This window comes from Schistocerca piceifrons, chromosome 8, assembly GCF_021461385.2.
Source record: "Schistocerca piceifrons isolate TAMUIC-IGC-003096 chromosome 8, iqSchPice1.1, whole genome shotgun sequence".
Taxonomy (NCBI): Eukaryota; Metazoa; Arthropoda; class Insecta; order Orthoptera; family Acrididae; genus Schistocerca; species Schistocerca piceifrons.
The window spans coordinates 69260426-69283637 of record NC_060145.1 but is presented as its reverse complement, the minus strand read 5'-3'; positions in this window follow the sequence as shown (position 1 = coordinate 69283637).

Sequence of the window (23212 nt, the reverse complement as noted above, 5' to 3'; positions counted from 1 at the left end):
ACGTAACGCAGCCTAATTACCCAGAAGACTTTTACGCACAATGACAGCACTAACGATAGCCGGCACAAGTTCATTTAATTTAAAGGCAGCTGGATGTTTTCAAAGAACAAAACTTACAAACATATCTCACCAAGCAAATGATGAAATCATGTGTCCAACGTCCGCGGCGGGTCTATAATTAACAGCCACAAGAAAATTAATAATTAGTTATAAGTATTATCTGCAATAAAGCATGTCGTATCTTAGGTTAGTTTATTAATTTCAATCGACAGAACACGCCTAACTATGTCGATCTCATCAACAGTGATACAAGTGACAAATCAAAGTCCATTTATTCCAGAGAATCCATACTTCGTCTATTTTGTTCAATATGAATCTGAATACGGGAATCACAAGGTCAGCTACGATCTCCGTATTCCGGTATCTACGCTAACAAGTGGCATTTGCGCACCTGTGTAAGTTGACATTTGGTCCCGTAAAATTACTCCTGCTATAGGTGACAGATTATCCAATTTATATCTTCTAGTTAACCTTTACCTATTAAATAGTATACATCGTGATGCCCTCCGTAAATTTCACTACATGATCAGATGCTAACGCAGCCGATCTCAGCTTGTAATCTGTTTCACCACTGGCTCCAGAACTCGTTACTACCAGCATTGTCGGATCGACGCGACGATGCTGAGGTCGCAAAATTACTTTGCGCAAGAGACGAAGCGAGTTGAAATGTTAGTTTCACATTGGAGATGGCCGAAGAACCTGGCAGATTTGAATTTCAAGAAAAATAGTAGAAATAGTTATAAAAGAGCACATAACTGTGCTCAACATAATAAAATATAACGAGGAGAGCGAATTTGCCAAAAAATAATACTAACGTACAAAATTTACTAAACAACCAAAATATCTGAAGCTTACTCATAAACAACGTAGAACAAAACATTACCGCACATGCTGCGCCCACGCAATAAACTTGCCAATCGGGAGCATCCTATAAATAAAGCCCCTTTTCTCATTACATTTCTGTAAAATACGCAATCACGGTTGTCTGCGCTGTTATATCCATTTGCATTAACTCCCGTTGAAAACACTTTCTGCTAAATGAAGAGAATATTTCTAAAGAAATCATGTGAGTGACGTGCAGGCACATCACTTGTAGCTGCGTGGCAGTCTGAGTCGTTTCCTCAGTGTTAACATGTGTGTCGCAGTGGTGCTTATGGTACTCAGAATTTGAACTCTGTGATGAAGCTTGCTTGGAAAGTAACAGCGACTGTTCAGTTCATGTACATACAAATTCATCTTCCCCTACCGACGTTGTTTTATGCAACCCCACATAACGTAACAATGTTGCTGGCCATTTCACTTGGAAAATGTGATTATGTTAGATGTCAAATGTCGCAGAATAACTGGTAAAGTATCCATAGAGATCTCAAACATATTGAACAAATTTTGTTCATGAAACTACTTTTGCACATTAACATAGAAAGTCACATATTAATTTTTTGATTGGGTTATATATCATATAGTTGTTACTTCCACAATTCCCATTTTGATATCTCCAGTTAATTTAGTGGTTTCCAATTGTGAGACGCATTTTATAACGCAAAGTTTCTGAATCGTTTACGAAAGATTAAGTGCTACGATCGGAGTAATCTTAGAGGGCCATCCAAAATCTGTATGCCTATACTGCTAATTAGACAAAGAAATATTGGAAACACTTGGGTAAGTATGACAGAGGTAAGGCGTATCTTTGTCCAGAAATACCCAGTAACTCAATGACAATCCTCACTTGTACTTTTTACAGTGCGATGCCGTTTGCTAACAAGCACTCAAAGCTCTGAGAGGGAATTTACACATGTGAAACGTCCCCTTAGAAAAATTATTGAATGACTGTGCTGGTAAACCCCTTACGTTATTTGATTTTCAAACAGCTGAGCAGAACTGAACGTTCTCAGACATTTCTCTCTTTACTTATTCTGATCAACACTGAACTGACAAACAATATTTTTAGCGCAACGCAATCTGACTTTCAAAAATCCCTACAGAAGAATGGCATTGACTAACAATAACCTATACCTTTCATGAATCACTTACGTCACAAAAATCTTCGTTACTCGAACTACTGCAACACAGCGAGCGCCAATACTGCCAGCGAAATAAAAGATTCTAACTGCTGAAGGGACTAACTACTGATAGGCATAGTTAGTAAATGAAAGATTTTGATTAATAACAAACAATGTACTTACCTTAATAGTGTTCAAAAGTCATAATATATATATATATCAGTTCATGACATCCAGTCTTACAAATTTACTGTCTCTGGTGGACACACGTCCAGATCATCCGCTCTCAAAACTCCGCCATCTCTCTCCCTACATCCACCACTGCTGGCGGCTCACCTCCAACTGCGCAACGCTACGCGGTGTTAACAGCCAACTGCCCAACACTACAATAGCAAATTCCAACAATGCAAACCAGCCACAGACTGCACACAGCATAGTCAGTGATTTTCATATAGAGCGCTGCATGGCGTTACCAACATACAAACCTAAACAGCCTACTTACACATGGTTTACGTGGCTGTCGCCTGTCTGGTTACGTTCCTGATATAGATGTAGTGCAGGCTCCATAAAACTACATCGGTAGGAGTGCTGAATCACCATGTGTGCGATGACACTGCAACTACTCAGGCATGGAGAATGTTTCAGTGTTGCCGAAATTGATTTCTAATTCTGTATATCCGCTATTTGGATATATTTATGCATCAAGCCATCTACGTATGTATATTTTCAGATCTGAAGACGGCCGTCGTTGACTGAAATTTGTAACCTTATTCAAAATCACTTGTGGCCCATGACTTGAATTATAATAAAATGAACATTCCGTTATAATTCGCTGTGTTGAGATGCTCCGGAGTAGGTTAAAACTGTGTGTGAAACAGGGGCTCGATCCTAGTAACTTACCTACGGCGAGCACTGCTCTTAGTCCGACGGCTATGATAGCAGGCCGTGAATCGCGTCGGAATAGGTCAGTCGGTAAGAATATTATCCACGAAATGCGGCGTCCAGCATCTGACTCCCGGTCTGGGACACAGTCTTCATCTTGCGGAGTTATAGATTAATTCTACTCCTGGTAGTCTGCAGTGGAGGCTGATTCCAGCGAACGATTAGGTCAATAATGTTTACGCCCGCACAGCCCTACATTACTGAACTGAAGATTCGTTGATCACGGGTACTCTTTTTTACTCAAACTGTTCCATAAGTTTCATTTTACTCAATTTTGATTCAGTAACTGTGCATTAAGCGTCTCATCTAACCATCTAATCTTCAGCTTTCTTCTGTAGATAACATATCAAATCTTCTCGATCAATTCTGAATTTATATTTGACGTGGCTAGACATCTCATTTTTTTTCAGAAACTCTTTTGTTGCTACAGCCAGTCTGCATTTTGTGTCCTGCCTAATTCGATCATCGTCAGTTATTTACACACCCAAACTGCAAAAATGCTGTGTACTAACCTTAGCATCTAATTTCCTGATGTCACTTGATTTAATTCGAATACATACTGTTACCCTTGGTTTAGTTGTATTAGTAATTTTATAACCTCTTTTCAAGAAATTATTTTTAAGGATCAGCTAGTCTTCTAACTGATTTACCGTCTCTGATAGAACTACTATGTCAACAGCTGTGCCATTCCCTTCCCAGTCACTGTTCCCATTTGGGGCCCTTCGACTACTGTAACTGCAGTCTGCTGCTTTTCTTGAAAGCTGAAAGTTTCCGAGGTTCCGTACAGCATGGGATATAGGCTGACGGCGTTAGAAGTGGGAGCATTAAGTAACATTCATGAAGCCTGTCGACGGAGCCTTTTTCCCGGTAAAAGCACAGCTCACGCGAGGCCCTCTTCGATCCGTCCTGTCAGTCCGCTGTTTACACTCTCTTGTCGCGTCACTTGTAGTCGAACTGAGGCGACTCCTGCTGACTGGTGACTAGGTGACGTGGCGCCTATTTGTTTCCTGGCTGTCTGTCACTGCTTTGAAAGTCCGGCGCTGCAGAGGCAGCGATGGCCCAGATAAGGTGCCGCCGATAAAGCTAAAAGGCCGACGGAGGATTATTCGCGTGCAATCGCTCAACGTCCCGCTTGATTAATCGACTGTCGTTTGTCCGCAGTGACCGCAACGGGCACATGTTTGTGTGTTGTAGAGTAGCTTGTTTATGGGCGCCTGTCCACGACAAATGTACTGTCACCTGCCTTTTACATTCACATGCCGAGCTGGCGAAAGATCCACCCATTACTTGGCCTACTGCATGGGATGGTCTCCTCACGTTACCCTTGCATCAAGTACTTTGCTTTCTAGACGAAACAGTTTTTTGAAATATTGGTAGCGCTCTAGATAGTAGTACAATATTTACGGTTCGCATGTTTTCCGAAAAATGTGACTACTCAGGTTGTGCACTAATGATCCAAAACGTTTTGACCACCTGATAAATAACGTCTCAGCAGTGTCGGCTCGCATCGATCAATCGATCGCTAGATAGCGGGATCGGGGCATGATTTTTGGTGGTTCTCCGCGCAAGGAGCTTTGACCGCCACGAGGGTTGACAGAATTGGCGGGCCGAATTGGAAGGAGCACTTGCGGGGCGCGAGGCCGGTTCACCTCCGCTGTCTAGAGATGTTAGTAAACATCTATCGCGGAGCATAGTCCTCATCCCGCGAGGACGGTATTTTGGTTGGATGTGGTGGCGATGGGTCTCTGGAAATTTGCCTGCGTCGAGCATGTGAAGGTTTTGAGTGCCACCTCGCTACCGATTTATGAGAGATTTTCCTGAGAGTCCTTCTGCAGCGTCTGCGCCTTGTCTGTTGAAGTCGCAGTGCTGTGAGTAGTCTCTCCTTCCCGGAAGGTCTTCTGTGTTTCTTGTTTATCGGGGTTCACTCCGGAAGAACTAAAGTTTACCTCAATGGAAGCCACTCTGTTTCATTACAGACGTTAGTCGCAACTGTTTGTGAAACGTGTGGAAGTTTCCTGCTTTGTGTTACAGAGCTAGTGGAGTTACGTTAATCAGAAATGTCTGTTTAAATTGGTCTTATTTCGATTGGCCTACCATGGACCATGTTGAGGGCTGAAGTGCATCTTGTTCTCTCTTTTAAATACAGTGAAGTTTAACTTAATCAGAGTGCTTTTTGACTGTAATTGAGCCGTGCTCCGGCTCGCGTTTGTGTCGTTGACAGGTTGGCGTAGTGTATTCGGATTGTGACCTCTCGTTTTCTTAGTGCTTTCACTGGCGCCACTACGTTTGCTCTGTCCTTGCTCTGTCCTTGAGTGGCAGAAGCGGCGTTTATCGATAGCGAATACTGTGGTACTATCTTTGTAGCGCCGGCCGGGGTGGCCGAGCGGTTCTAGACGCTACAGTCTGTAACTGCAAGACCGCTGCGGTCGCAGGTTCGAATCCTGCCTCGGGCATGGATGTGTGTGATATCCTTAGGTTAGTTAGGTTTAAGTAGTTCTGAGTTCTAGGGGACTGATGACCTCAGATGTTAAGTCCCATAGTACTCAGAGCCATTTGAACCATTTTATCTTTGGAGCTACCTCTAGTATTTCCGGGTCGTCGTGTGTCGGAGTTCAGTTGAGTTGGGAAGGAGCAGCAGCTAGATTTGCGCAGCGCCAGTACTCGCCGGGACAGCTGGCGATACATGCACAGCCCGATGAAAGGATGTGGTCGCGAGAGTTCACGACCACGTCGGGGTCCGGATTCAGCGAGTTTAAGTTGAATGGATCGTTATATTCGAGTAGTGCAGCCTTCACTGGTGTGTGTGTGTCCGTCCGTCGATGCTGTCAGTCGACGATTCATACTGGGACGTTTCCCTTGCCTGACTCGATCGAGAGCGACCGTTGGTTGGTCGTTCGGTCGGTCGTCTCAACGGACGAAGTGTATTTGGTCTTCCGACGGCTTCTGGGTTCTCCGTGTATGTGTCGACTTGTAATTCTTCCCTGTTGCCCCACAGTGATTGGTTTTAATATTGTTTGAATTGTTTGTGGAATTGTTGTGTATCAAGTGTGGTTTCGAATGATCAGTCATTTTAACGCTGTATGCGTACTGGATACGTGGATGTTCCCTTTCATCTTCATCTAATTCTGTAGTACACTGGAGTGCCAAAGAAACTGGTATAGGCATGCATATTAAAATACAGAAATATTTAAAGAGGCAGAATACAGCTGAATACGCCTATATAAGACGACAAGTATCTGGCATAGTTGTTAGATCGGTTAATACCGCTACAATTACCGGTTGTCAAGATTTACGTAAGTTCGAACGTGGTGTCATAGGCGGCGTGCGAGTGATGGGAGAAGGCATCTCCAAGGTAGCAATGAAGTGTGATTTCCCTGCACGACCATTTCAAGAGTGTACCGTGAATACCAGGTACCCGGTAAAATATCAAATCTCAAACATCGCTGCGGCCGGTAAAGATCCTGCAAAAACAGAACCAACGACGAATGAAGAGACCCCATCAACATCACAGAAGTGGAACCCTTCCGGAAATAACTGCAAATTTCAATGCTGGCCCTTCAACAAGTGTCAGCGTGCGAACAGTTCAACGTAACATCATCTATATGGGCTTTCGGAGTAGAAGGTCCACTCGTGTACACTTGATGCCGCCTGGGGCCCGTCAACACCAACATTGGACTGTTGATGACTGGGAGCATGTTGCCTGGCCCAACGAGTCTCGTTTCAAATTGTATCGAGCAGATGGACGTATACTGGTATGGAGACATCCTCATGAATTCATGAACCCTCTATTTGCAGCAGGGGACTGTTCAAGCTGGCGGAGGCTCTGTAATGGTGTGGGGCGTGTTTAGTTGGAGTGATATGGGGCGCCTTATACGTCTAGATACGACTCTGACAGGTGACACGTACGTACCTGCCTAATTACCTGCAGTCATTCATGTCCGTTGTGCATTCCGACGAACTTGGGCGATTCCAGCAGGACAATGCAACACCCCCAACGCCCCACACGTCCATAATTGCTCAAGGAACACTATTATGAGTTTAAACACCTCCGCTGGCGACCAGACTTCCCAGACATGAATATTATTGAGCATATCAGGGACGCCTTGCAACTTGCTGTTCACAAGAGATCTCCACCCTCTCCTACTCTTACGGATTCATTGGCAGCCTTGCAGGATTAATGGTGCCAATTCCTTCCAGCACTATTTCAGACATTAGTCGATTCCATGCCACGTTGTGTTGCGGCACTTCTGGGAGCTCGCAGGGGCCCATACGATATTAGCCAGGTGTACCAATTTCTTTGGCTCCTCAGTGTATTTCTCTCTAGTACATCTCCCTTGTACAGACCCTCTATATGCCCCTTCCACCTTTCATCTCTCCTTCTTTGCTTAGGACTAGTTTTCCATCTCAGCTCTTGAAATTCATAAGGTTGTTATGTATCACCAAAGGTCTCTTTAATTATCTTGTATGCGTTATCTATCTTTCCCCTATTGAAATACGCTCCTAAATCCTTAAATTTGTCGTCTAGCCATTCCTGCGTATCCATTTTGCGCTTCCTCAAAAAAATGGTTCAAATGGCTCTGAGCACTATGGGACTTAACATCTGTGGTCATCAGTCCCCTACAACTTAGAACTACTTAAACCTAACTAACCTAAGGACATCACACACATCCATGCCCGAGGCAGATTCGAACCTGCGACCGTAGCAGCCGCGCGGTTCCGGACTGCGCGCCTAGAACCGCTAGACCACCGCGGCCGGCTTTGCGCTTCCTGTCGATCTCATTTCGTAGACGTTTACTTTCCCTTTCTTGTGCTTCATTTACTGCTTTTTTATATTTCCTCTTTCATCGATTTCCACGTATGTGGTTGAATTCAACACGCCATGCCATCAACTGGAACGAGTCCCCCAAGGGCGACTTACAGTGAAGTAACCCCAAAACATTTTTGGAGGATATTTCAGAGCCTTTTCAGTGTCTCATGGTTGCTTCGCCTCAAACCCCTTGTTTGTAACCTTGAAAGATAATCTGTGACTCATCACTGAAAATTACACACTTCCAATGATTGGAGGTCCCAGATTATATTTTAGCACGTTCTCTCCTTCATGGGATGTTTTAAGAACAGCTTCTTTATTGGCTTTCGTGCCTTCAGCACCCAATCAAGAAGCCTACGAGGTACCGTTGAAGAAATAATTTCAGCCACAGTAGCCAATAAATGTTTCTTTAGGTCCTTACTTATCTTGAATTCTAGTTTCTACTTAGCGTTTTGCCAGATCTGCAAGTAGTTTTTCGTTTTCGCCTGTATTGACTTCTCTCATCGGAGGCCACTAGGCAGTACTTTCCCTTTCCTTTGCTTCATTTACTGCATTTTTATATTTTGTTCTAGGCCTTGAAACATTTGACTTTTCCACATCAACAATAGCGGCAAAGCCTGGTATAGTCACATACGTGTGTTCATCAACAGCAACTGTTTTTGCCCACTAATTATGTGAAAAGTTCATTTTAATTCAGACACAAGGCTTTCCTTTGGGAACACAGAAATTACTGAAGCTTTTTCTGCACATACAAGAACTGGAGGGGACTTAGAATTGTTGATCATGGTCAGTACAAAAAAGGGCCCCAACGAGTACAACCATTGGGTGGATAAAATTGGTTACAGCTAACCATCTTCATTTACTTGCAAAATATGAGCACGTCCCAACTAATTTGGACACTACTGTACGTCGACTTTCATTACCGCAAGCGCCCGGAACCAATTGCAATGGACAGTATTCATGATGTTTTTGCTTATCAGTGTATGTCGGGAGAAGATGGACGTTCTACACAGGGTATCTATAGTTAAAAAGAGATGGGTGCAATGCTATGCGTTGATTAAAGCACCAAAGACGACAAGGAAGACAGCTCTACAGATATCAGAGCGCTCTATCGCGTCCATCGACCGTGCCATCAACAGCACGAGTTCGTGTAGTAGCCGTGTACCTCTCGCTCGGTGCTTTTACTGAGAGTGAAAAGTTGTTGGATTTCTGACAGGAATGGGTGAGGCTGGGCGGTCGACAGTTCACTGCTGTGCCTGCAGAAGACTTTCACCATGTTTAAAATGTAGGGATTGGCAGCCACTTGGGTTGCGACCAGTTTCGCGGAAAATGACCTGTTTCCTAAACTGTTACTGCGTTCAGTTCCGAAAGCTAATCTGCTTACCACAGCTGCGATGATACCAGATGCCACAGCATCCACCTGTGCGTGTTCATGCGTGAAACTTGCCTTTGTGTCTGCACGTGAGAAAGCGCCACCTACTGACTCTTCCCAGGCCTGAGAAAGTTCGTGGCTTATCAAAAATTATGGGGTATCAAATCAAAGTATTACCTTTGCCACTACACTTGGTGTGGACGTTACTAACCAATGGGAAAAGAATGTGCAAAACTAGTACAAAACTTTTTTCTTTCATTTTGGGTCATCAGTCTTCAGACTGGTTTGATACTGCTCGCTACAAATTCATCTCCTGTGCCAACCTCTTCATTAGATCTTGCCTCCTATATGCTCAATATGTTAAGTGTATTCCAATCTCTGTCTTCCCCCACAGATTTTACTCTCTGCAGTCCTCTATAGTACCGTGGACGTTAATCCCTGATGCCTTACACGCCTTCTCAGTCTGCCCCTTCTTCTTGTCAGTGTTTCCCATATGTTCCTTTCTTCGGCGATCCTGCGGAGAACTTTCTCATTCATCATTCATCTGTTTATCAACATTCTTCTGCTCTAAAACATCTCAAAGGCTTCGATTCTCTTCTGTTTTGGTTTTCTCACAGTCCATGATTCACTGATTCACTACAATACAACACTGTGATCAAAACGTAGATTCTCAGAAATTTCTTTCTCAAATTAACGCCTATATTTGTCACCAGTATATTTATCTTGGCCAGGTATTCCCTTCTTGCCTGTGCTATATCTCTTTTTATGTTCTTGTCGCTTTGCCCATTATGGTTTATTTTGAATACCAGGTAGAAGAATTCATTAACGTGGTCTGCTTCGTGACCGTCAGTATTGACGTTACGTTTCTCTCTTTTTTCATTTCTGCTACTTCTCGCTACTTTTCTATTTTCCGGTCTACTCTCAATCCATCTTCTCTGTTCATTGGACTGTTCATTTCATTCAACAACTCTTGTGGCTCTTTTCTCCTTTCAATGAGAATAGCAATGTCATCAGAGAATCTTATCATTGATACCCTTCCACCCTAACTTTGGTAGCACTTTTGAACCTTTCTTTTATTCTCGTTATTGTGTCTTTTATGTACAGATTAAACAGAACAGGCGAAAAATTGCGTCTTTATCTTGCACCTTTCTAAATCCGAACAATTCCATATTGGACTTCCAATCGTATTGTTCCCTCCTAGTTATTTTACATACAGTATATCATCCGTCCTTGCCTTTACTTTACTCCTACTTTTTTTCAGAATTTTGAACATCTTGCACCATTTCTCACTGTCGAACTCTTTTAATAGAGCGAAAATCCAATTGATGTAACTTGATTTTTTATTGAGTCGTTTTTTCCGTCACCAAGCGCCAAGTCTTAAATGCCTTTCCTTAGGCCAAGTTGATCGTCATGTCCGCCCCCGGTAGCTGAGTGGTCAGCGCGACAGACTGTCAGTCGTAAGGGCCCGGGTTCGATTCCCAGCTGCGTCGGAGATTTTCTCCTCTCACGAACTGGGTGTTGTGTTGTCCTAATCATCATCATTTCCTCCCCATCGACGCGCAAGTCGCCGAAGTGGCGTCAAATCGAAAGACTTGCATTCGGCAAACGGTCTGCCCATTGGGAGGCGTTGGTCACACGACATCTATCTGTCAATCGTCATCAACAGACGGTCAATTTTCCTTTCCATTGTTCTGAATATTATTCTTCGCAGCAGCTTCGATACGTGAGGTGTTAATCTGATTGTGCGATAACTGTCGCACTTGTCGGGTTCGGAGTTGCGTGGATGATGTTTTTTCCGAAGTTCTGGTGGCACACTGCCATCTCACAGATTGTTCGCATCAATATGAATAGTCGTTTGGTTGCCATTTTCCCCCAATAATTTTAAAAATTCAGATAGAATGGTCTCTATGCCTCCTGCTTTATTTGACTTCAAGTCTTCCAGAGCTCTTTTAAATTCTAATGGTGGTTCTCTTACGTTTTCCTTAGACACCAGCTTCTTCTTCTGTGAAATCATCAGGAATTCCTCTCCCTCATAGAGGCCTTCAGTGTATTCTTGACAAGAGTCCACTCTTTCCTCCGCGGGGGATTCCCACTTCGCTCTTAATGATACCAGCGTCGCTTTCAGTTTCACGTAAGGAGAATGCTGAATCAGCGCCCGCTCTCAACGATCATTTTTCAGATTATTCACATTTTACCTTCAGCAGTTTCATCCTTGGTGGGTTGCACTTCCTGTTTTCCTCATTCCTAAGTGATTTATATTCCGGTATTCCTGTCTTTCCCTTAACAATTTTTTATTTCCTCCTTTCGCCGATCTATTGAATCTACCTAATGAATCGTAACATGCATTTCTGTGTGACTTCAGTGGGAAGTTTGGGTTGCGTACCCCTGTTATTGTGTGAGTGAAGGAGCATTACCGCCCACCAGATTGGCAACATTATTAATATCCCCCCTCTCCCTACGACCAAGTTGGGCTTGAGAATCAGGTGTCGAAGACAAAACTGCATTCTGAGCAGTCACCACTCAGCTCTCGTCTTGTTGGACTGGGGCCCACTTGCTGTACTTGGAAGGTGTAAGTTGCGCTCACGTTGTAGCGCAATCCACCTTCTGAGCAGTTCTTATTGGAATAACTCTGTTATGCATCTCGTAAACCCGTTTGTCTTGAAATTACGAGATGCCCCGATGTGGAAGTCTTATTCGCTTCCTTCCTGAAGCTTTCCACTTTGGTTCAAGTTCCTGAGCAGTTGGCGTCATTTTACTCCAGTTTACTGCACTTAATTCCCACAACTTCACTTACGGCGCAATATAAAGTAGCGCACGAGTCCTGTGATCGCGACGTAAACTTGCAGGCATTTACGTCAATGCTGTTGTTGTTAAAAAACGAGTGACGTGGTCATTTCTAGCGACCTATTCAGCACTGAGGGAAGTCGTCTTAAATCCAACAACTTCCACATGGTTAGCCGACACATAAATAATAAATATAGCCTTATGCATTTCTAGGACGTTGCTTCATGGTGATGACTTTGCATTGTGTGCGGTGATCAGGCGCTAGATTCAATAAAGTGAGAGCTGCAGAGATGATAATAAGGGCCCGACCGTCACATGTTTTATAGCAGGATTGATTTTTGCACGAGTGATTGAGCTTAATTCCGACCTCTTCTAGGACTGTTTTTGTGATGTTATTCATATCAATTTGTGTCATGCGACCCGTGCAGGAACATTTGCATACGTTACGTTCGATTTCTGCACACGCATAAAAGTAGCTAATATTCTGCTTTTGTTTAAGCGCTGATAGCCCGGCTTTGTTCGCGTCACTTGGTGACAAACGATGAATGCTCGTGAGTACACAAACACACGCGGTGCAGTTAGTTTTCATATGTCTTCGCAACTGTAATGCGCAAAGTGGATATGTGTTTCTCAGTAACAATCGTACCTAAGTGTCCGAGGGCAACAGAGCCCTTAGGTTGTGGGCGACTGTCCGTCAAACTCAGCGCGCTCTCACGCAAATGATAGGGCTGTACCCATCATACATTTAAAATTAAAGTTGTGAAATAAGTTTGTCAGGAAGGTGACTTATAGAAGTTTGACACACTGTGAATTAATACGTGGGTCTCTGTGAACAACTGTTTTACTGAAATCGAATGATAATACTTCAGTGCCAATGCGTTCATTGTTACCTTAAGCAAAGCATCATCCACTTCCACAAGTAGGGGTTAGTGCTGAGTGTGCCAGAAGTAATCGAATAGTGAATCTACTATGAGGTCAGACTCACAGACCCCACACTTTCTAGTGATCGTCTACAAGCCGTATGAGGACACTTCGCTCACTATACTCTCGAAGACACTAATTTCTATAATAATTACGCAAACATTTGATATCAGTAGCTCTCTGTGATCTTGTATAATCTTTCCGTCAAACGAAAACAGCCATCAAAGCGAAACAGTTTCTCTCTGACGTCATCGGGAGACAGTGAGTTTTCGATTGCCGCACAGCTCTATTTATGCTTACAGCAGCGCATAAATCACTTAACCCGGTTTACGTGCTGCTGCTGCTGTTTTGTGAACCGATAGGTGGTTAAAATTTCATACGGTTTACTGTGGAATGTTTGGCCTATAATTGTGATTGGAAAGGCCGCTTGAATAATGATTAATATTGGTTTCAAGGCAATCCAAAATTAATTTCACGGTTTGCCGATACCGGCTTATTAGCGCAGTTTCCGAACGGTGACTGACCTTGGTGTTTGCAGCTCCGCAATCAACCGAAAGCGAGTGCGTTCAGCCCGACTGCAGCGCTTAATGAAGCTCCATTACTGTTGCACCATGTTTGTTTCCCTCAGAACCAAGCCGATGTTTCTATTAAGTTATTTTTTCTTTACTTTTAGTCGATACAATGCAGGCTTCATTCGTACTCAACGATGACATTCGGACGCAGTCTCATGAATGAAACACTGATAGCGTTACTGTGACATTTGAATAGCAGCTGAACTACTATATTTAAACAATTCTGTAAATAGTATTGACGATCGGAATGAGCGCTTCATTATGTCGAAGAGTGTTGCGCGCTGTTTTGAAGTTTCCTGGCAGGTGATGACTTTTGTGATTGCTCGGGACTCGAACCAAGGAGCTCGGCTTTCACGGGCAGTGCTCTCGCCGCCATTTTCATAAATTTTATGACATATTTCTATTTACGCTATGACTGTCCATTTATGCATTCTACGGTGACCTTGTTAACTATAACCAATGTAACAAATTAATTCTTGTAGGCATCTTCGACTTCTTATTTCTCATTAAAATGTTACACCATAATTACGTAATTGAAACTAAAGTAAGATCCTCAGTCAAAATAAGAAAAATATTAAAACAATTCACGCTATTCAGTAAAACGTGGAGAGACAACTGATAAAAACAAAATTTTCAAAAATAAATTAACAAAAATCTCTACCTGCTCTTAAATCTTAGTCTTTTTAAATCCAAATAAATTCTTAAATTACATAACTGAAATTAGTTTCCTCTATTGAATAATGGAGCGATGAGGTACTTTTTTTTATTCATCTCTACTAATAAATAAATGCTAGAATAACTATGTTCGCTACGTTTTCATGAGTTAACCGCTGAACCGATTTTGATGTTGTTGAGATAGACTGAACCCGGGAAAAAATAAAAGCTATTTTAGAAAATAAAAGACCTAGGACCAAGAACTAAAGATGGTGTGGATTATCCAAAACCCACTGGAGAAATATATAAAAATATCTCCAAAATAACAGACACAATGCGCATGAGAAGAATCCAATTCATGGGGTATTTAGAAAGAATGGACTCAAACAGGTTAACGCACAAAATCCATACATTTTTAAAGAACAAACCTACAAGACCGCACTGGTACAAACAGATGGAAAAAGACCTGAGTGAATTTGGGTCTCCAAATCTACATGATAGGAATGAAATCAGAAAGATCACAAACACACGGGGTTTTGAGGAGGAAGAGAGAAAAGCTAACCGACATACGTGATCTACGCAACGAAAGCTAGCCCATTCGTTGTTTATGAAGGAATACTGGGCGAAAAGGAAGACCAACAAATGTTGATTACGCGTGGTCCTAAGTGATCCATCCGCAAAGAAGAAAGAAGAAAGAAAAGACCTCTTAGAGGGTTAAGAATGGAATGGCACATCCTTTTTTATGTCAGTGCACATACGCCATCTTAAAATACTATTAAATATGTCGTATAACGTACACTTTACATAATGCACGGCCGTGCCCACGACCGTACGCCCACAGCGCCCGTCAGTGATACTGCACGTACTGCGTCGTTATGCGTTTTGGCACCTGCGGGAGGTGGAGAAGGGGGGGGGGGGGGAGCAGGAGGGTGGTACACATCACGAGCTTTGCTTAACCAAACTTGCAGACATGCGAGGGTAGCTGTACTAGTATTATAAAATTTGTGCTGCACTAGACTGCAAAACATTTACTTTCCTTCTTTGACAGTTTAACACTATTCAATAATTTTAGAAAGTGCAAATTTTATTTCAATGCTCAACTTGATTCCTTGAAACAGACATTCAGTTTGTAGCAGATAAGAATAGATAACTTGTAATTCTCTATTTCACATTTAGTTTACTTTAGATAACATAGTAATAAATTTAACAGTTGTTTAGAAGTATATTGTATTTTTTATTGATTCTTTCACTGTAAATATTATTACTGATTTTTGTATAAGTAGACTTAATCGTCAATACGTTAAGTAAACAAAGTTATAATTTTACAAAAGTCCTAGTCAATTGAGTATCCGTTCAGAATTTGGTGGATTCCTTGTTTCTGTAAAAACATTCATTTTTTTTTCAATTTCTGAAAATTTTTCAGCCGTTTCAATTTCTAGAAGGTTATACAGCCTTGCCCACTTTTATTAGTACTATACTTTCAGAATGAGATTTTCACTCTGCGGCGGAGTGTGCGATGATATGAAACTTCCTGGCAGATTAAAACTGTGTGCCGGACCGCGACTCGAACTCGGGACCTTTGCCTTTCACGGGCAAGTGCTCTACCAACCGAGCTACACAACCACGGTTTAACCGCCCTCGCCACGAAATTTGAGTAGTATAATTTGTTGTGTTATAGCGTTAAATACGGTATTTGTGAGTGGACTACAGAAGTCGCTAGCGCGTTGGTCGGCGATTCTGAATGTTTGTCGATTGTTCTGTGCCAGCAGTCGCGTGCGCCATGTTTGAAATTTTAAAAAGAATTCCTGCGCCATATGGTAAAGCTCGACAGATTTTACGACGAAATATTGTGGAAATACAATAATAAAATTAAACAGTAAACCTGGGAACCGTATTTAAAACTATTAGTTATACCTCACGATTTATCACAATGTATAATAACCACAGTGCAAAATAATAAAAAAATAAAGTATCATCCCCTATGTGGGTGGTGAAGGAATTTAGAAAAATTAAAACTCTCGTAATAGGTAATTGTCAAGACCGGGATTAAAAGAATTAGCCTTGAAACTGCTGGTTCATAACGTCACTTATATTCCTTTAAAGACGGCATCAGCACTAAAAACCTCCCATATATGGTTTCCAATCCAGGGTGCCAGTTAAAAGAAATCGACTTCAAATCTTAATCATCTGAGGTGTGAAGGAACACTTTAGTTTGAATGGGGCACAACAAAATGCATAATACCCATAACGAGGGCCATAAAAATAGTAACCTACAGCTGAAATAGTTCTTGAAAGAACTCACACCAAAGGCCCTACAATAGGGCACGCAAGCTAGTACTGAATCTCTCACCAACAACTATACTACTGGCCACTAAAACTGCTGCACCACGAAGATGACGTGTTACAGATGCGAAATTTAACCGACAGGAAGAAGATGCTGTGATATGCAAATGATTAGCTTCTCAGAGCATTTACACAAGGTTGGCGCCGGTGGCGACACCTACAACGTGCTGACATGAGGGAAGTTTCCAACCGCTTTCTCATAGAGAAACAGCAGTTGACCGGCGTTGCCTCGTGAAACGTTGTTGTGATGCCTCGTGTAAGGAGGAGAAATGCGTACCATCACGTTTTTGACTTTGATAAAGTTCGGACTGTAGCCTATCGCGATTGCGGTTTATCGTATCGTGATATTGCTGCTCGCGTTGGTCGAGATCAAATGACTGTTAGCAGAATATGGAATCGGTGGGTTCTGGAGGCTAATACGGAACGCCATGCTGGATCCAAACGGCCTCGTATCACTAGCAGTCGAGGTGACAGACATCTTATCCGCATAGCTGTAACGGATCGTGCAGCCACGTCTCGATCCCTGAGTCAACACATGAGGACGTGGGACATTTGCAAGAGAACAACCATCTGCACGAATAGTTCGACGACGTTTGCAGCAGCATGGACTGTCAGCTCGGAGACCGTGACTCCGGTTACCCTTGACGCTGCATCACAGACAGGAGTGCCTGCGATGGTGTACTCAAAGACGAACCTGGGTGCACGAATGGCAAAACGTCATTCCTTCGGATGAATCCAGGTTCTGTTTACAGCATCATGATGGTCGCATCCGTGTTTGGCGACATCGCGATGAACGCACATTGGAAGCGTGTAGTCGTCATCGCGATACTGGCGTATCACCCGGCGTGATGGTATGGGGTGCCATTGGTTACAGGTCTCGGTCACTTATTGTTCGCATTGACGGCACTTTGAACAGTGGACGTTACATTTCAGATGTGTTACGACCAGCGGCTCTACTCATCATATGATCCCTGCGTAACCCTACATTTCAGCAGGATAATGCACGACCGCATGTTGCAGGTCCTGTGCGGTCCTTTCTGGATACAGAAAATGTTCGACTGCTGCCCTGGCCAGCACATTCTCCAGATCTCTCACCAACTGGAAACGTGTGGTCAATGGTGGCCGAGCAACTGGCTTGTCGCAATACGCCAGTCACTACTCTTGATGAACTGTGATATCGTGTTGAAGCTGCATGGGCAGCTGTACCTGTACGCGCCATCCAAGCTCTGTTTGACTCAATGCCCAGGCGTATCAAGGCCGTTATTACGGCCAGAGGTGGTTGTTCTGGGTACTGATTTCTCAGGATCTATGCACCCAAATTCCTTAAAAATGTAATCACATGTCAGTTCTAGTATAATATATTTGTCCAATGAATACCCGTTTATCATCTGCATTTTTTCTTGGTGTAGCAATTTTAATGGCCATTAGTGTAGTAATGAATGGACACTGAATCTCTTACTGTCAACTGGTAATGAAAGGTCGTAGAACTGCAGTATACTAAACGTCCCTAAACCAAAGCAACTTGGTATACAACAGATTTCTATGTAGCCAAAAATCCTGTAAACTTAAAAACCGAAGACGTCAGATCCGTTAATGGGTGAATCTTGTCTCTGGGTTGAGACACGTATCAGGTTGCACACCCGATGTTTTCTTCCTGTCCGCTCGACAGGAATTGTGACCATTCCGGAAAGCGAAACCGCCGAAGCGGAAGAGGGAGCACCCTCCCGCAGAGCTCTCCGACCAGTTGCAGCCCACGCCAACACTTGTCCGGCGGTGTGTGGGGGCCGTTCCGAAGACATTGCGCCGGTGTTCAAACCGGCTCGCAGACGTGATGAAACTGAATGGTCACAGTTGGAAAAATCACTTTTCTCCCAAATGTCCATTTCGTCTTGCCGAAAATATTGCCTGGAGATTGTTATCTGTAGTCGATGTCTATGGTTCGCCTTCCAAATCAGCATCATCCTCGCCGGCAGTGCCTTTGTGAAATTGATGGCACTTTTTCACTACCTCTGGATGCAACAATTCCAGATTTGCAGGGTGAGTCTGTCCACAATCTGGACGCTTTGTCCACAAAAATCTTACTGTCCTGCGCACTTTAAAGTTGGATTGTTCAGGTTTCTCCCTTATGTTTGAGCATAATACTCATAGTTGCACTGTCAGGAAAGACATCTATTTCTGCCTCTTCGATATTTGATCAGACATCGTTTATCTATTCTACTATACAGGATGTTAGGCATATAAGTACAGATATTCTATTGGTAACAGAGGACAGTATACTGAACCGCATTGCATCAGTATTTACATCATTTAGAGACTAATAATTATTGCTACTACGAATAGTATCTCTTTAGGCTAGGTTATCAACACTGACAGGTGTATTCCACCTTGTGGCACAGTTATGACCATGCGGAAAACGTCGGGTAGTAAATTATGTGGTGCATTTGTGGGAAGACTGTTAGGCACAGAGGAAAAACAACTAATACACAGAAGAGGGTACGTATCACGGTACCAATAACCGCAATATCTGTAGCTATACCCCAAATACACCCTATAAAGAGAAGTAGCTGTTTAAGGTTGTTACCAAAAATCAAGAAAAGTTCTTGGCCGATTTAATTCAGATTTTTACTTGATACTCCTATAAGCATTTGGACAGTTATAGGCTACAAATTGTTAAAGCATGTAAAAAGTATGTAAAGTGGAAAAGATTTTAGCAAAAGTCTGGAAACATTCTTGACTGGTTTACTTGAATGTTTAACATGATACTCCGAAAAATATTCGGATGCACATAGGCTACAAGTTTTTTTAATCAACATTGTATATATTTTCTGTTAAAAGTAACAGTGAGAAAGAGAAAATGCTGAGCTATATTGTGTCATGTGAATGTATGGTATTGACTTTCTGAAATAAAAGAGATCCATTGTCGATCGTATTCATTCTCACAGTTTCAAATGGCTCTGAGCACTATGGGACTTAAATTCTGAGGGCATCAGTCCCCTAGAACTTAGAACTGCTTAAACCTAACTAACCTAAGGACATCACACACATCCATTCCTGAGGCAGGATTCGAACCTGCGACCGTAGCGGTCGCGCGGTTCCAGACGGTAGCGCCTAGGACCGCTCGGCCACTCCGGCCGGCCACAGTTTCAACTACAATAAGAGGCACCATTAGACAAATTGTTTCTCTCACCTGTATTTTTATTACACACACACACACACACACACACACACACACATATACATATATATATATATCTATATATATATATATATATATATATATATATATATATATATATAAAATGAAAATAGTATGCACAGTTATATGCTGTTTTGTTTTATTACTCGCAGTCAGTTTTAACAGAATACAGAAAGCTGTATTTATGGCTTACTGACTTATTATTAGACTATTATTATGGAATCTGAATCGTCCCAGACTTTGTAATTCTGGCCATTTGAGATTCTCAAAGATCCAGCCGCAGGAATGGTTCCTTGGTCCCTATATACCAATTACTCGAACCGATTTGCCCATTCAATTTAAGTAAATTCAGTACCTAATCAAGGATTCGGTGGGGATAATAACAAACAAGACTCAAGGTCGAAGAGGGAGGAGCGAAACAACAGTTGGAAACGGGAGGAGGGTTGGGGAGGGGGGCAGGGGAATGGAAGGATGGAGGGATGGAGGAAGATATAGGAAATGGATAGAGACAGGAGAAGGAGTGTTTGTGATGGATAGGGGGAAGGAGGAGATGGGTAGAAATAGGGGAGTGGAGATGACGAACGGAGTAGAGGTAGAAGGAGTTGGACAGAGAGAAGGGGAGAAGATGGATGTACATCCAGCTCGCATATATAATCAGCAATCTTGAACCATAGCACTGTTAGCTAGTACACAATAACAGCATGAGATGATACGGTATAAATACGTTTGCTACTCCTGTAATGATAATTCCCAATTGCGGAAATACACTACTGGCCATTATAACTGCTACACCACGAAGATGACGTGCTACAGACGCGAAATTTAACCGACAGGAAGAAGATGCTGTGATATGCAAATGATTAGCTTTTCAGAGCATTCACACTAGGTTGGCGCCGGTGGCAACATCTACAACGTGCTAACATGAGGAAAGTTTCCAACCGATTTCTCATACACAAACAGCAGTTGACCGGCGTTGCCTGGTGAAACGTTGTTGTGATGCCTCGTATCCGACTTTGATAAAGTTCGGATTGTAGCTTATCGCGATTGCAGTTTATCGTATCGTGACATTGCTGCTCGCGTTGGTCGAGATCCAATGACTGTTAGCAGAACATGGAATCGGTGGGTTCAGCAGGGTAGTACGGAACGCCATGCTGGATCCCAACGGCCGCGTATCGCTAGCAGTCGAGATGACAGGCATATTATCTGCATGGCTGTAACGGATCGTGCAGCCACGTCTCGATCACTGAGTCAACAGATGGGGACGTTTGCAAGACAACAACCATCTGCACGAACAGTTCGACTACGTTTGCTGCAGCATGGACTATCAGCTCGGAGACCATGGCTTCGGTTACCTTCGACGCTGCATCACAGACAGGAGTGCCTGCGATGATGTACTCAACGACGAACCTGGGTGCACGAATGGCAAAACGTCAGTTTTTCGGATGAATCCAGGTTTTGTTTACAGCATCATGATGGTCGCATCTGTGTTTGGCGACATCGCGGTGAACGGACATTGGAAGCGTGTATTCGTCATCGCCATACTGGCGTATCACCCGGCATGATGGTATGGAGTGCCATTGGTTACACGTCTCTGTCACCTCTTGTTCGCATTGACGGCACTTGTAACAGTGGACGCTACATTTCAGATTTCTTACGACCCGTGGCTCTACCCTTCATTCGATCCCTGCGAAACCCTACATTTTAGCAGGATAATGCACGGCCGCATGTTGCAGGTGCTGTTCGGGTGTTTCTGGATACAAAAAATGTTCGACTGCTGCCCTGGCCAGCTCATTCTCCAGGTCTCCCACCAAATGAAAACGTCTGGTCAATGGCGACCGAGCAACTGGCTCCCCACAATACGCCAGTCACTACTCTTGATGAACTGTGGTATCGTGTTGAAGCTTCATGGGCAGCTGTACCTGTACACGACATCCAAGCTCTGTTTGACCCAATGCCCAGGCGTATCGAGGCCGTTATTACGGCCAGAGGGTGGTTGTTCTGGGTACTGATTTCTCAGGATCTATGCACCCAAATTGCGTGAAAATGTAATCTCATGTCAGTTCTAGTATAATATATTTGTCCAATGAATACCCGTTTATCATCTGCATTTCTTCTTATTGTAGCAATTTTAATGCCCAGTAGTGTACTACTTTGTTATGTTTACTTCTTGGAATTGTAAATAAGACACACCAGATATTTTTGGACAGTCGCGTAGGAAGTACTGCTGTTAGGTTCCGCGTGGTAGTTCCCTGAAGCACTAGGAGTGCAGTGTATTTCCTGGCCTTACAGCCGCTTGATTGCAGGAAAGGAAGCTCGCAGTGACGCGAGGAATTGACAAGGCATTTGAGTACCGGTGTCGCAGAGGCGTAATGGTGGCGGATGTGTCGACCACTTTGACCGCTATCTCAGTCCAGGTCGCCCCGTATTCGCACGGAACGGCGGGAGAATAACCGCCTGTCAGGCGCTAACCGCCGCGCCAGCCGACAGCAGCGCCACGGACAGCGTAATTTGTTACCGACCCATTATGCGGCGGCCTCACCGGTCGATGGTATCTGGACGAGTGGCTTTCTTTGTGTTCACTAGAACTACTGCTGCTTTCCCACAGTGTCTCGCAGTCTTCAGTTACCAGCTGACCGCATAGCTCAGGCTGTGTTGCCGAGGGGGTGATATACTTGTAACAAAGGTTGATTGGTTGATCTGGTGGAGGGGACCAATTAGCGAGGTCGTCGGTGCCTTATAACAAACCTCCCATCAGCCTTCTGATTGGTTTGATGCTGCTCGGCATGATTACCTCCGCTGTGCCAACCTAATCATCTGAGAATTGCATTTGCACCCAAAACGCCCTCAATTATTTGCTGTTTGTATTCCAGTCTCTATCTTCCACTGCAGTATTTACCCCCTTAAGTTCCATCTAATACCACGTTATTCCCTGATGCCCGAAGAAGTGTCCAATCATCCAGTCCCTTCATCTTGTCAGTGCTTCCAATCCGTTTCTTTCTTCGACAGTTCTGTGGAGAACCTCCTCATTCGTTATCCTATCAGTCCACCTAATTTTTAACATTCTTGTACAGCCCCACGTCTCCAACGCTTAGACTCTCTTTTGTTCCGGTTTCCCACTGTCCATGAGTCACCATCATACGGGCCTGTGCTGCAGACTTGCATTCTCAAAAGTTTCTCCCTCAGTTTTAGGCCTATATTTAACACCAGTAGATTTTTCTTGGCCATGAATGCGTTCTTTGTCTGTGCTAGTCTGCTTTTGATGACCTCCATGCCTCGTCCGCAACGCGTTATTTTGCATCCAAGGCAAAGGAATTCATTAGCGTCGTCTACTTCATGACCCCCAATTCCGACGTAAAGTTTCTTGCTATTCTCATTTCTACCGCTTCCCATTACTTTTATTTCTTTCCGGTTTACCCTCAATCGGTATTCTGCAGTCATTAGACTTTTCATTCCATTCCACATATCCCGTAATTTCTCTTCACTTTCAGTGAGGATAGCGATGTCACTAGCGAATCTCATCACCGATATCCTTTCAACGTAAATTTTGGTCCCACTGTTGAG